Below are 13,712 nucleotides of genomic sequence, written 5' to 3'. Positions count from 1 at the left end.
GATATCTGGGCATTATGATAAAAATGTTGTTTATTTTGGGCACAACTGCAACGCAACGATATTAAACCCAAATATTAAACAAAAAAAATCTCAGATCCCCCAAAAACTCAGAACGTCAAGAAAGCGTAAAATACTATGTTTGGCTCGTAATATTATAATAAGGCTAGTGACTTCAAACTCTCAACCATTCTTATGTGCGAATACTGTTATCAGGGATGGAGGGGACCTACAGCTTCAAGCCGAACCGAAAAGTCTAATTTGTGAAAGCACTTTTCATGAAAAAAATTACTCTTGGAGAATTTGTTAATGGCTCGCAAGAGGTAGTACCCATGAACAAACTTTAGATGGCACAAGCAGGGATTGAACCCATGAACTCTTGGATGAAAGTCCAACGCACTAACCATAACGCCACATGTACTCGTAATGCCCACAATAAATGTCACAAAGAGTAATACCTAGGTCGTAAAACCCAAATTCAGAAGTACAAATTCTCTTGAGCAAAATGGGAACTAACAAACTGATCAATTTCTTGCTGTATGACATTTATGGCTGAAACACAAACAAGCTTCAGCTTCGGTTGACGTTTACGAGTTCAGACATAGAAATTCAATGGCTGCGTTCAATCTCAGACAGATAGGGTATCCAGATACCTTTTTGTTACTGTTTTACGTGTAAAATAACAGCTGATCAAAAACGGCTGAAATCCAAGAATTCCTGGGGTATGTAGGTATCTGACAGAACAGCTGATTCAACACATGGTTGAATTTCAAGAAACTTAATAATTGATTTCAGCTTTTTATATTTGTTGGTAGTTAAAGTTGTATTTTAGGATATTCTTCTTCTGCTCATTCGGAAATGAGATCGAAATTCTTCCAAACTATATATATCTAGGTATTGTCACTTCATAATAGTCGTCGTTTAAAACCGTAGATTTCGCAAGTAAATTATTAATCGTATAGAATTCCAAATGAGCTAAGAGGAAATTTAACATATATTACAGATTAAGACTATCTCTAATTTATTAAATTGTTACGCACCTATCAATTCATCATCGTCCGACGAATCAACAATTTTGACTTCGAAGCTTAAATGTTTCTCTGCTTTTTGTGAACAGCTGAAAGTTATTTTTATTTTTTGACAGCTATCTTAATACAGCTATCCAACTCGTTCAATAAGGTATCTACAAATCCACCTACTCAAGATAGCCTATCCAACAATAGATTGAACGCAGACAATGCATGCTATAACAATGAAGCTTCGACCTCACGTTTCATTTGACTATCGGAAGGAAATAACGTAATGTTACGTAATGTGACTCCAAACGGGAGCTCTTGTTCAAATTTGCTGAACATTTGCTTTATCTGTCAGCTCAACAGCTCTAAGAAAGTCAACAAACAAAATAAATTTGCTTTTGGAGGGATTCACATTGGTTATTAAAGGCTGTGTAAGCAGCTTCCCAGATAAATTTAATTTTTTCGATTTCAAAACTCATATTTTTTATATTTTGAGAAAAAATAACAGCTGCTAATGACAGAATTGCCATTTTAGAAATGTCTTATTGGAAGTGTCATTCAAAGCAACCTCGAAATAGGCCCAACGTAATGCAGACGAAACCGAAGCTGAAGCGTCTTTGTGTTTCAGACATTAAAAATTTATGCGATATGGTTTTTAGCAAAAAGAAATAATGCCACGATATTTCTTTTCTCCAACTGGTGGACTGAAAATCAACGGGATTGGATAGGATTCGAACAAATATCTTGAAGTTGAATTCAATTAGATGTTTGAAATGGATGCAAATAGTTTTTGTAATAATACTTTTACCAAAGGTCTGATATAAACACGCAGCTTTACTTAAATTGTCCTCTCGGTTTAATTGAACACTACATTGAATGCTTAAATGAGGATCTTGAAAGGATTCAGAATTGGTCCACAGCAAATAGGCTTCAACTTAATCCTTTAAAGACTAAATGTATGGTTATTTCCCGAACACCTCTTGATCTGTCTTACTTTCCTCGTATTGTCATGAACCATATCCCGATAGAATTCGTTGAGACGGCCAAAAATTTAGGAATAATATTTAATCGTTTTTTAACATGGGACAACCACATTAACACCATAGTTGGTAAGACTTATGGAGCCCTGCGTCCATTGTTTGCGGCCCAGCATTATACTCCCATAAAAACGCGTCTTTTACTTGCCAAAACCTTAATAATACCAATTCTTACTTATGGATGCGAAATTTTTTCTTCTTGTAGTTACCAAAGTAAACGAAAACTTACAGTTGCATTCAACAATACTGCCCGCTATATTTTTGGACTTCGAAGATATGATCACATCTCAGAAATTTCAAATCATATTCTAAACATGTCATTTGAAAACATGCTCAATTTTCGGACATTGACCTTGCTTGCTGATATCCTACTTTCACAGACACCTCGCTATCTCTTCGACAGAATACGACGAACTTCATCTGTCAGATCATTACAACTTATCAACCCACGTTACTCTTCTCTTACTTCTGAACGTCAATTTTATGTTAATAGCATTCGGCTTTGGAATGCCTTGCCAAGATCAATAAGGGAAATACGTGATGCTGTCAAGGCAAAACTCGAAATCAAAAAATATTTGTCAAGATCGTAATTTTATACATACATATATCTAATTAGTTGAAATGAGAAGAACAACAAATGAATCATTTAACTCAAATTTGTAAATATGTTTGTACATACATATATGTTGTAGTACCCGTAGCATGATGGTTAGTGCGTTGGACTGTCATGCAAAGGGTCTGGGTTCAATCCCTGCCTGTGCCACCTTAATTGTAATAATTTTCGCGGGTACTGCCTCTTGCGAGGAATTGACAAATCCTTCAAGAGTAATTCTTGTCATGAAAAAGTGCTTTCTCAAAAAAAAAAAACTAGCCGTTCGGATTCGGCCCAAAATTGTAGGTCCCTTCCATTCCTGACAACAGTACTCGCACACAGGAATGGTTGAGAGTTGTAAGTCACTAGGCCCTGGTTCACAACGGACTGTTGCGCCACCCCATTTGATTTGATTTTTGACATACATATATGTATATAAATTTGTGTACTATTTTATAACGATTAAAAACTATTGTTTCAATTAAAATTTAATACTTTCAATTCAAATTTAATACTTTTGTAAAAAGCCCTCTGCAATGTAGTACCTTTTATATATAGTTCCATATTTTTGTTTAATACTACACTTATCACTAGCTTATAAGATATCTTATCTTAATGTGTATAAGTTTTCGAAATTGAAATAAATAAATAAATAAATAAATAGCTAAACTTAGTTAACTAATAACCTGGTTTTAAAAATGGCTTAATCTTTTTTATTAATATTTCAACTTTTTATGGATGCCTTCAATCCTTTAAAATTTTAATTTGTTTTTTTTTTTTACTAATCATAGAACTGTCATTAACGATTTATTTAATAAATTCAACATTTTTGCTGTTCAAGTGTTCAGACTATTTTATGACTTTACACCCCTGTTAGATCAAATTGACTCAATAATTAAAGTCGATGGACCATTTAAAGAAACGTACGTTATTCGATTAAGCAATCTGTCTGGTCGTTATTGAAAATCCCTTTATTTGTATAAATATTATGTTTTTTCGGAACTAAGAAGGTTTGGAGTTACAATACTATGTTATTGCAGGGACTCTTATCCTAAATATAAATAAATAGATTTTTTTCGGACAATATCAGTAAAACTTGTAAAAACTTATTTCGTTGAAAAAATTTTAAATTAAAAGCCTGAAGAAACCGAAAATCCACGAGCTTAGATTTAACAGCAGGTAATACTGTTCAGAGATATTCGAAACTCTCTTCCAGTTAGGTGGTTTTCATTCATGCGTTCTCTCTTCTCTCTCCCTCTCTGGGTGAATAAAAAAGTCTTGCGCATTTTAACATGTTAATGTGTCATCTTTTAATTATGTATTGTTACTCTAAATAACAACAAAGGCTCCGCAAGTAAACTGTCCACCAAAAAGTCTACATTTGTACATGGGTATGCTTCGTTAAGTTCCTTCCTGTTCTATCCGCTCATCCTAGATGCCAGACGCATGCCCCAATTTTTAGATTGTTTTTTTTTTTTTTTTTTTGGAGCGTATTTTATGTTTCCTGTCCGTCTGTCATCTCATCTTATTGTTTCATGTTTGAAATAATAATCTCTTGTATTGTAATTTGTAGGGTCTGACGCAAGCATTGTTTTGTAGGTCTATAGTTGAAACGATTCCTTGCAAGGGTGTTTTCCTATTTTGAATGTAATGTGTGGTGATTGTGTTGTTTTGTTTTTGTTTTATGATAACGTATTTGAAAGGGACTCAAGGACGGATAATCTGGGTTGTGTTATCGTATTTATGCACATGTGGCAAATGAGTCCTTGTAATGAAGATGAAGGCTTTAGGTTGGTTCAATAGAATTTTGCATTGTAATGTAACATATTATGTGATGTATCAACGAGATATTAAATGAATGTTAAGTATATGTATGTATGTATGTTTTTATGCTCTTTACCTTGAGCTAATCCAGACAAGCAAACATAGAAATGTGAGTCTGTATTTTTTATAATGATGATAAATTAATTAATAAAAGAAACACACCTAAACATAAAGATAAATTCAAGTTTGCAATGAGAGTTATTTTTTTTTTCATATCTCAGGAAAAAGATGCTTCACTTTGCCTGTTTGATTTGTTAAGATATGACTGAATGAAATCAGTAGTTTTTTTATCATGAATTAATTTGTACGAAACAATTAATACCACCAATACGATTTTTATTTAGATATTGAACTTTGAAATGGTATAAAAAATAGATGGTTTTTCTAAATTGACATCAAGTTTACTGAGCCCCCACAGCTGGCTCAGGCGTATTCTTATCTGAAGGTCCAATTTTCGATAACATTTTCCAGCATTTGTGGCCATGTATAGGCAATGACGTTTTGCCTATAGGCCCAAGTGGGCAATCGTTTTGGACTTTACAGCGTAGACTAGCAACTTCACATATCCCCACAGAGAAAGATTTTGTTCAAAACAATATACATATTTTTTTTAACACTCATAATGTGTGACTTCCAGTTCAGTTTTGAGTCTAGTATTATGCAAGGTATTTCAGTTATGTTACACATTCAAATGGCATGCAAGAAACGGTACAACTAGAATGATGACAGCTTGCGTCATTAGAACCAACATTTTCAATAGAAATCTCATTTGACAAGGAAAAGTACATAATCTTGGATTTCCTACTCAGCACCATCTGATGCTATTTAAACCAGTTTGCCAAAATAGATAGATCGCTATTCATTGAGACTTTTATTCTATCAACAGAAGGAGCAGAATACGAAAGGGCAAAGTCATCAGCAAAAGCAACCATATTTCCTTTCAAAAGCAACTGAAAAATTGAATTTTTATAAACAATAAAAAGCAAAGGCCCGAGCACTGCCCCTTGGGGGACGCCTACACAGGCACTAGTGATCGAGTCACTCATAGTTCTACTGATTCGCACATGCTGGGACCAGTTTTGAAGATAGGATGAGAACCAATTTAAAATGTTACTTCTGAATCCATATCTGTAAAGTTTATTTATCGAGTCGAATCAAAGCCGAACTTCTTGAAGTTTTTATTTAATGTAGAAGCTGCAATTGTATTTAATATAACTTTATAGAATCTCAATTTCCAGATATTTTCTTATCATTTCTCCTTGAAAATTGTAAATTTTATTAGTTTTACTTACTATTTTTGCTTAAGTTAATTTTAACTTTTGATTTCCACAAAACTTTCTTCTATTTCTGTTCTTTTTTTATTATTATTCTGACAAATCTTCTTTCAGTTGTACCAATTTTTAAATACAAAAATCAGGCAACTGTCGATGCGTTTTCTTGGGAATTTTCAACTATACTATTTATAGAAGCCAAAAAACACGGGTTTTATTTTATTTAAGTCTTCTTAGCTGAAATAGGTCAGTCGTGCGTCGTTGTAGGTTCGTACAACTTAAAGGTTTTTCATTACATGCGGCTTGATTTTAAAATATAAAAAGAGGCTGGGATGCGACCCACACTAATAACTTCCCATCCCGTCTGTCGATTTGTCTTGCTTAAAAGTTTGTGTATATGTACTTTTACCAAATTTGCGCACTATTTTTTGTAGATTTTATTTCTTATGAAAAAAACGGACTGTTGGATTTTTATATAAAAATTACTGAATATTGAAAACAATATTTTCTCTGAAATAAAATAAGTTTGAAGCCAATATTTTTGATTTTTGAAAAGCTATTTGCGCCGAAAGTAAATTTTTGCCAAGTTTTAGTAGGTATTGTTATTTTGTAGAGTTTTATTTTTTGTAAAAAAACTGTCTTTTCGAATTTTTTAAAAATTTTACCAAATGTTGAAAACAATATTTCTTATAAGATAAAATTAGTTTGAAGTCAATATTTAAAATTTTTGAAGAGATATTTGAGTCGAAAGTCAATTTTTACGAACTTTTGTTAATTTTTTTTTCGGTTTTTAATTTTTTGTACAAAAACTGTCAAATCCATTTTTTTCAAACTTTAACTGAATGTTGACAACAAGATGTTTTGAAAGATAAAAGTAAATTAAAACCAATATCTTAAAGTTTTGAAAAGATATTTGAGTTGAAAATCAATTTTTACCAACTTTTATAAATTTTTTTCTAGGTTTTTATTTTTTGTAAAAAAAACTGTCAATTAGATTTGTCTCAAAATTTGTCCTAATCTTGAAAACAATATTTTTCTTATAAGAAAAAATTAGTTAAAACCTATTATCTCAAAGTTTTTAAAAGATATTTGAGTCGAAAATCATTTTTTACGAACTTTTGTTAATTTTATTTTTCGGTTTTTAATTTTTTGTACAAAAACTGTCAAATCGATTTTTTTCAAACTTTAACTGAATGTTGACAACAAGATGTTTTGAAAGATAAAAGTAAATTAAAACCAATATCTTAAAGTTTTGAAAAGATATTTGAGTTGAAAATCAATTTTTACCAACTTTTATAAATTTTTTTTCTAGGTTTTTATTTTTTGTAAAAAAAACTGTCAATTAGATTTGTCTCAAAATTTGTCCTAATGTTGAAAACAATATTTTTCTTATAAGAAAGAATTAGTTAAAACCTATTATCTCAAAGTTTTTAAAAGATATTTGAGTCGAAAATCATTTTTTACGAACTTTTGTTAATTTTATTTTTCGGTTTTTAATTTTTTGTACAAAAACTGTCAATTCGATTTTTTTCAAACTTTAACTGAATGTTGACAACAAGATGTTTTGAAAGATAAAAGTAAATTAAAGCCAATATCTCAAAGTTTTGAAAAGATATTTGAGTCGAAAATCAATTTTTACCAACATTTATACATTTTTTTTTAGGTTTTTATTTTTTGTAAAAAAAACTGTCAATTAGATTATTCTCAAAATTTTATCAGATGTCAAAAACATTATTCGTCGTTGCACAAAACTGTTTTAGAGATGAAATCATATTTCAGTCGTAAAATTTTGGAGGTTACAAATTTTTTTTTTAGTTTTTTTGATTTAAAAAAAAAACCGTTATATTGATTTTTTTCAAAAAATATACCTGTTTTGTACAATATATTATATAAAATTTAATTCAAGTCTCTAGCGTTTTTGGTTCGTAAGATATTTAGGGTTAACCAAAATTTTCACCTTTTTTTCAAACTGCTATGGTAAAAAAACCACCAACGCATTTTCTTGCGAGTCCTTTCTGCATCTTTCTGCCTTATTATCTGTAAAACAAAATTTATTTGAAGTTGATATATCTTCTGGTTCTTGAGCTATGGAGGACGAAAAAACGTCGCGAACGTACGGACGTACGGACATACGGACATACGGACGTACGGACGTACAAACGTACGTACACACGCACGCACAGACATCTTTCTTAAAATCTTTTATTTCGACTCTAGGGACCTTGAAACGTCGAGAAATGTCAAAATTTTCAATTTGACATATCTGACCCATTACAATAACTTCGTATGGGAAGTTAATAAAACAATTTGCAAACGAGATACCAATAAGATTTTATCTTTTTTGAGAGGCCTTATAATTCGAAAGTTCTAGTTTTTGCGATGACTTTGGGATCATAAATCAGGCTGAATTTGACTGATGGCTTCAAATCAAACGATCTTGGCGGCCAATTTACTTCGCTTCTGCGTGAACTAACCATGAAACAGCTCGTGCAGAAAATATCCGATTATGTAAATAGCTGTGGAGCACAAAGGGCCATCTTGATAATATCATATTCCTCTGGTGTCTATATTATCTAGTTGAGGCTTAAAGAAGTTGCTGATCAGCATCATTTTTGAAGAACTACGGATCGATGACGCCCTCAGTGTAAAACTTACAACAAACAGTAACTGTATTTGTATTTAAGTTCACGTTCAAAAAAAGGTATCATCGCTAAAGATAATTTTTTTTAGCAAAATTGGGATCATCTTCAGCTTCAGGTTGAGTAGGATTTTGTATGGGCGCAGGCCCAAATTTCGAATCAAAATGTACCACGTTGTGTGGTCGGTGACAGTCCAACTTTTTGCGACCGACGCGGGACAGGATTGTGTTGGCTGCTTGTTTACTGAGCCGGTGGATTTGAATTTGATACCCCTTAAAAAAGTCGTAACGTGGGAATCGTTGCTACAAGAGAACACCTATTTTGATAGTTAAGTTTTATTATCTTTAGAGATTGATTAAAAGAATGTATTTTGAACGAAAGTTAAAGCTGCCAAAATCAAACCGTTCCTATTGGAAGCCCCTTTAAGTCATGACCTTCAAATGAAAATAGTTGCACAAGTGACAAAAAGAACACGCATAATTACACAATCGCCGAATGTAAAATCCATCCAACTTCAAAAATGGAGACCGTCTCAAAATGTACACGACAATGTTTGTAGATTAAGTAGACCAAGTGTCATGAGCTAATTTGAAAGTAAGATAACTATGAACTTCCCTTAAAGTGAATTATCAAATCATGAAACAAAAATCATTTGTCGATCTTTTACAGGTTGGTCCTGATTAACTCTTAATTTTAGTACGGTAAGAGTCAACACGATTCAGTCCCAATTTTTATTGGGTGTCTTTTTTAAAGATTTCAATAAATCTACTGCATCTTCGGTAGACCTACCGTTCATGAATCCAAATTGCAAAGAGCTGAGTATTCTATATTTACCAAGAAACTTATAGCCTGGTAAAGCGTTGCAGATTGGTGTAGTGTGGCTAAGGAAAGAATATCTATACGAAACAGTACGTCTCAAGTGTAAACTGATGAGCATTCCTAAGAAAACGGGTATTACGGTTGAATTGTTGGAGGACCTTGTGGCGGTGTTCAAGAGTAGTAAATATCACAGTATTAAAATGATCACCTATCATTTTCAAATCTCTCTTTTTCAATTTTATCAAAAAAAAAAAACAAAAATACGTTATTGGAGCACTAGCATAAATATGAGAATTATGCTCCAGTTTTTGAAGAATAAAAACTTTTTAAATTATATCCAGAATGAGTAAAGAACTTCTTGCACCTTTGAGAAAACCGAAACACCTAGCAACATTTTTTGCCGATGTCAAATATTTGATCACTCCACAAGGGATTGTTTGTAATGCACATACCTATCTAGAACTGTCAGTTCTGCAATCTCCTCGGTGCAAGTACCACTCATGGGTAGTGACATTGGAGAAGGGTTACCGCTTTTGCCACAGGAGACATTGAGTTTTCGAACCATTAGATTCTACATGATTTTTTATTCCCCACTGGACAATGCTGTCAAGATCAAAACTTAATTAGCTTATCATAAGCTGACATTGGTAGTCCACATCCGAAGAACAAGGATGAGAATCTAAAAACGAATATAAATAGCAGAGAGCACTGTCAACAGCAAAACAAGTAAGTTCGTTAGAAGTTCCAGGCAAAATATCATTTATAAAAATAAGGAAGAGTGCCGGGAACAAAACGAAGCCCTGAGACACAAAAGCGTTTATTTGTAGATATCAAATTTGAACTCATCCAATACTACTTGAATTGAACCTTGCGTAAGGTAATTTCTAACTCAACAAAGAAGAGATTCATCAATACCATCACGTATTTTAGATAAGAGAGCTTAATGTGCAATGGTTTTACTTTGTTCTAAACGATGGAAGGATTTGTTTTGCTGTTCGGTAAGTTAAACCATCAATGTACCTATTGCTACGAAATCTATACAGTCATTGAGAAGTTTTCGTGAGATATGTCTTAAGCTGAAAATTGATCAGCGTTGCCATGACCTTGGAAAAAGGGGACGCAAGTGTAATTGGAGGTACCTTTGAGGTAGTCAAGGACTTCGTCTACCTAGGCTCCGCTGTAAACGCAGAAAACAACACCAGCGCTGAGATCAAACGCAGAATAACTCTTGCTAACCGCTGTTTCTTTGGACTAAGAAAGCAATTGAGTAGTAATGTCCTCTCTCGAGGGACCAAAGTGTTGCTATATAAGACCCTTATCATCCCCGTCCTACTATACGGTGCAGAAGCATGTACCATGACAAAAGCGGATGAAAGCACCTTGGGTCGCTTCGAGAGAAAAGTTCTTCGTGTGATCTACGGTCCCGTATGCATAGAAGGGGAGTGGAGGAGAAGATGGAACGACGAACTGTACGGGCTGTACAGCGACGTAGACTTAGCAAGAAGAGTAAAAGTCCAACGACTAAGATGGCTGGGTCACGTAGAGCGCATGGAAACCAATGCTCCGGCCCGGAAAGTCTTCGAATCCGCACCCACAGGACAGCGCAGTAGAGGAAGACCGAGGATCAGGTGGCGCGCACAAGTGGAAGGTGACCTCACCCAACTTGGAGCGCGAAACTGGAGACATCTAGCTAGGGACCGAGCTAGATGGAGAAGTTTGTTGGGTGAGGCCCTAGTTCACACAGGACTGTAGCGCCACCTTAAGTAAGTAAGTAAGTGTAATTGGACTATAGTTGGAGGTTAAGGAGGATTCACCTTTTTAGGGACATGCTGGGCAAATGCTGTTCTCCATACTATCGGGAACAGACATGTAGAATACGACAGATGAAAAAGCTTACTCAGTAGTTGCCAGCGTCTTTAAAATTATAGCGGGAATACTATCGGGATTGTGAATGCCAAGATCTTTAAGTACTCTAGAAACTGTTAGAGTGCGAAGGAAGATTTCTTGACTGTTAGGAAATAACCAAGTGATTTAATATTTAAAAATCGAATAATGAAACTCAAATTGCCGCTACATTTGGTATATAAATGTTATATCAATTGATGAATTAAATACAATAAATACAGATACCGTCAAACAAATATTTAAGTTTCTTTAACATCATGATGAGAGGCAAAGAGGTGAATCGACAAAAAATTATGTATTTATTCATTGTGCACTGCAAATTATTTGTCTGATGTTTCAAAACCAACACAAAAAACAATTGTTTGTGTGTTTAACACTTTAAATTCAACTCAACTCATGAGTTTTGAATTGTTGAAATTTGAAACTCCAACAATCAGTGCTATAGACGCGAGAGTATACTGGGCGGCACCTAGTGGCTATGGTGACATTAGCTATTTCAGTTTTCTACATTGACATACTATACATGGACTGCTAGTAGCCAACTTCACGATGGTTCCACTTTTAAAGGACAAAACACTAGCGCAAAGAGGGCTATGCGGAAAAATTGTGTAACATTTAATACTCACATCCACTGCTGTCGTTTTTGCTACTATAGTAGTATTTTACTATTTTCAGAGTCAACTGCTACTCTACCCACCGACGAAAACTACTCCCCAAAATAAAATGGAAAAGAAATTTGTATTTGGTTTACAATAAAAACCAAAATTTAAAATATAATGCCCCAATAATAGTACAACAGCAGAAAGAAAATTTTCAGATATAAGCCTTATAAAAGATAAAAAAGAAATTCACTCAAGGTAGAAACGGTAAATGCCCTACTAACTGCTAAGGAATTCCTTAAAAACAATTTCTCAGAAAAATTGGAGCCATCGAAAACTTTAATCAAAAATAACAAATCATTGTATAAAACGCCAGTTATAGCTATCATTGGTTTTCATCATTAAAAACAAACATTAGATTTTTTTGACAGGTCGTTTATAGCTATCCTTAAACATTTCTGTCATTCAAAAAATTTCCCGATTGAAATCCACCGACAAAATTTTACTGACACAAATCTATTGTGTGATATTGTAACACAAATCAGTGGAACGATTCGTTTCACCTTTGAACATAAAGTATCAGCTGTTCAGGAAAATGAATTTCCGTCCGTTGTAGAGAAAAATAAATGCGCAATTACACATTTTTCTCAAAAAAACAAATTCTTTGTGTGATTTCCAATGGATGATTATATAATTTTCATTTCTAATCAAAGTTAAACACCGTCTTGATCGATTTCAATGGTAGCTATAATTGACCCCTTAATGATTGTAACTGAAAATATGAAACATCAAATTTACAATAATGACTTTAATTTATTCTTGAATATTCAAACATATATGTATGTTGATGTAAAATATAATTTCAATTGTCAATTTTTATTTAATAAAAAAAGTTATGAATTGAAATTATTTATTTCAACTATATTATTTTAAAATGTTGGCCTTTAAGCAGTGAAAGCAAAAATTTGGTACGACATTACATCCTTCTATTTGTCTGTTTTCGGAACATTAACCTTCGCAATAGGCCAATTAACATCGAATTTGGACATTTTTATTTCCAGTTTTTAATTTTGTTCATGGGCCAAGCATGTGTTTTTGTTTTACTCCTCAACTTAAGAAAATGCTCCCCAAAATGATAGAAAAATACTACTCTTGAAATTTTTAAAACGACAGCACTGCTCACAGCAAAAAAAACATGGCATTATTTGTCTTCAACAAATTATACTAGATGTCAGTAATTTATATGTCAGAAAAAGCTTATCTCAACTAAATACAAACAGATGTCGCTAAATATTCATAACTTTTTTTGCCACTGTGCCTGAAAGGGCTAGTGTAGCTAATTTGAAGTGGAACCATTTTTATTCAAACTTTGTATGGAAAATTCACACCACTAGCAGTCCATGTATATTATGTCAATGGTTTTCTTACTTCATCTTTTAGGTACAAACCTTGTAGCACCATCTTGTGACTACGTCTAACGAAAAAAAACTAATCCATGATAATATTATAGATTTTATGTACAAAGATGCCCTCATAAATGATCTGAAAGTTGGTTTCAATTTGTTATATATTGTTTTTGTAACAATGTTGGACCTTAAAAAGTCTTAATTTTTGTCTGCAATTTTTTAACAGTTGAAAGTTTTTTGACATCAAATTTAGCAATGCAACTCGTTTGAAGCCTATCCAATACGAATTTAAACGCTCCCAATAGTAAATTATAACGGTTAAAAGATCAGACCACTTATGGGTGCATATACACTTATGTACATATATTATTTGAAATCAATGAAAATATCTCAACAATATTTGCGACAATGGCATCCGTTTTATTTGTTCTCTTTGGATTGCATTTTGAATTACACTATTTAAAAAAATAAAAAAGCTGTCACTTTAAAAATAATCTTAGAAGTGCTCGGTACACGAACGTGTCTATTCAATAATTCAAAACATCCGCTGTATGTAGAAAGGGACCACAAACGTCACTTCTTGTTGTTGTCGGTTTTATGTGACGTT

Source organism: Eupeodes corollae, chromosome 2, assembly GCF_945859685.1.
Source record: "Eupeodes corollae chromosome 2, idEupCoro1.1, whole genome shotgun sequence".
NCBI lineage: Eukaryota > Metazoa > Arthropoda > Insecta > Diptera > Syrphidae > Eupeodes > Eupeodes corollae.
This window is presented reverse-complemented; position numbering follows the sequence as displayed.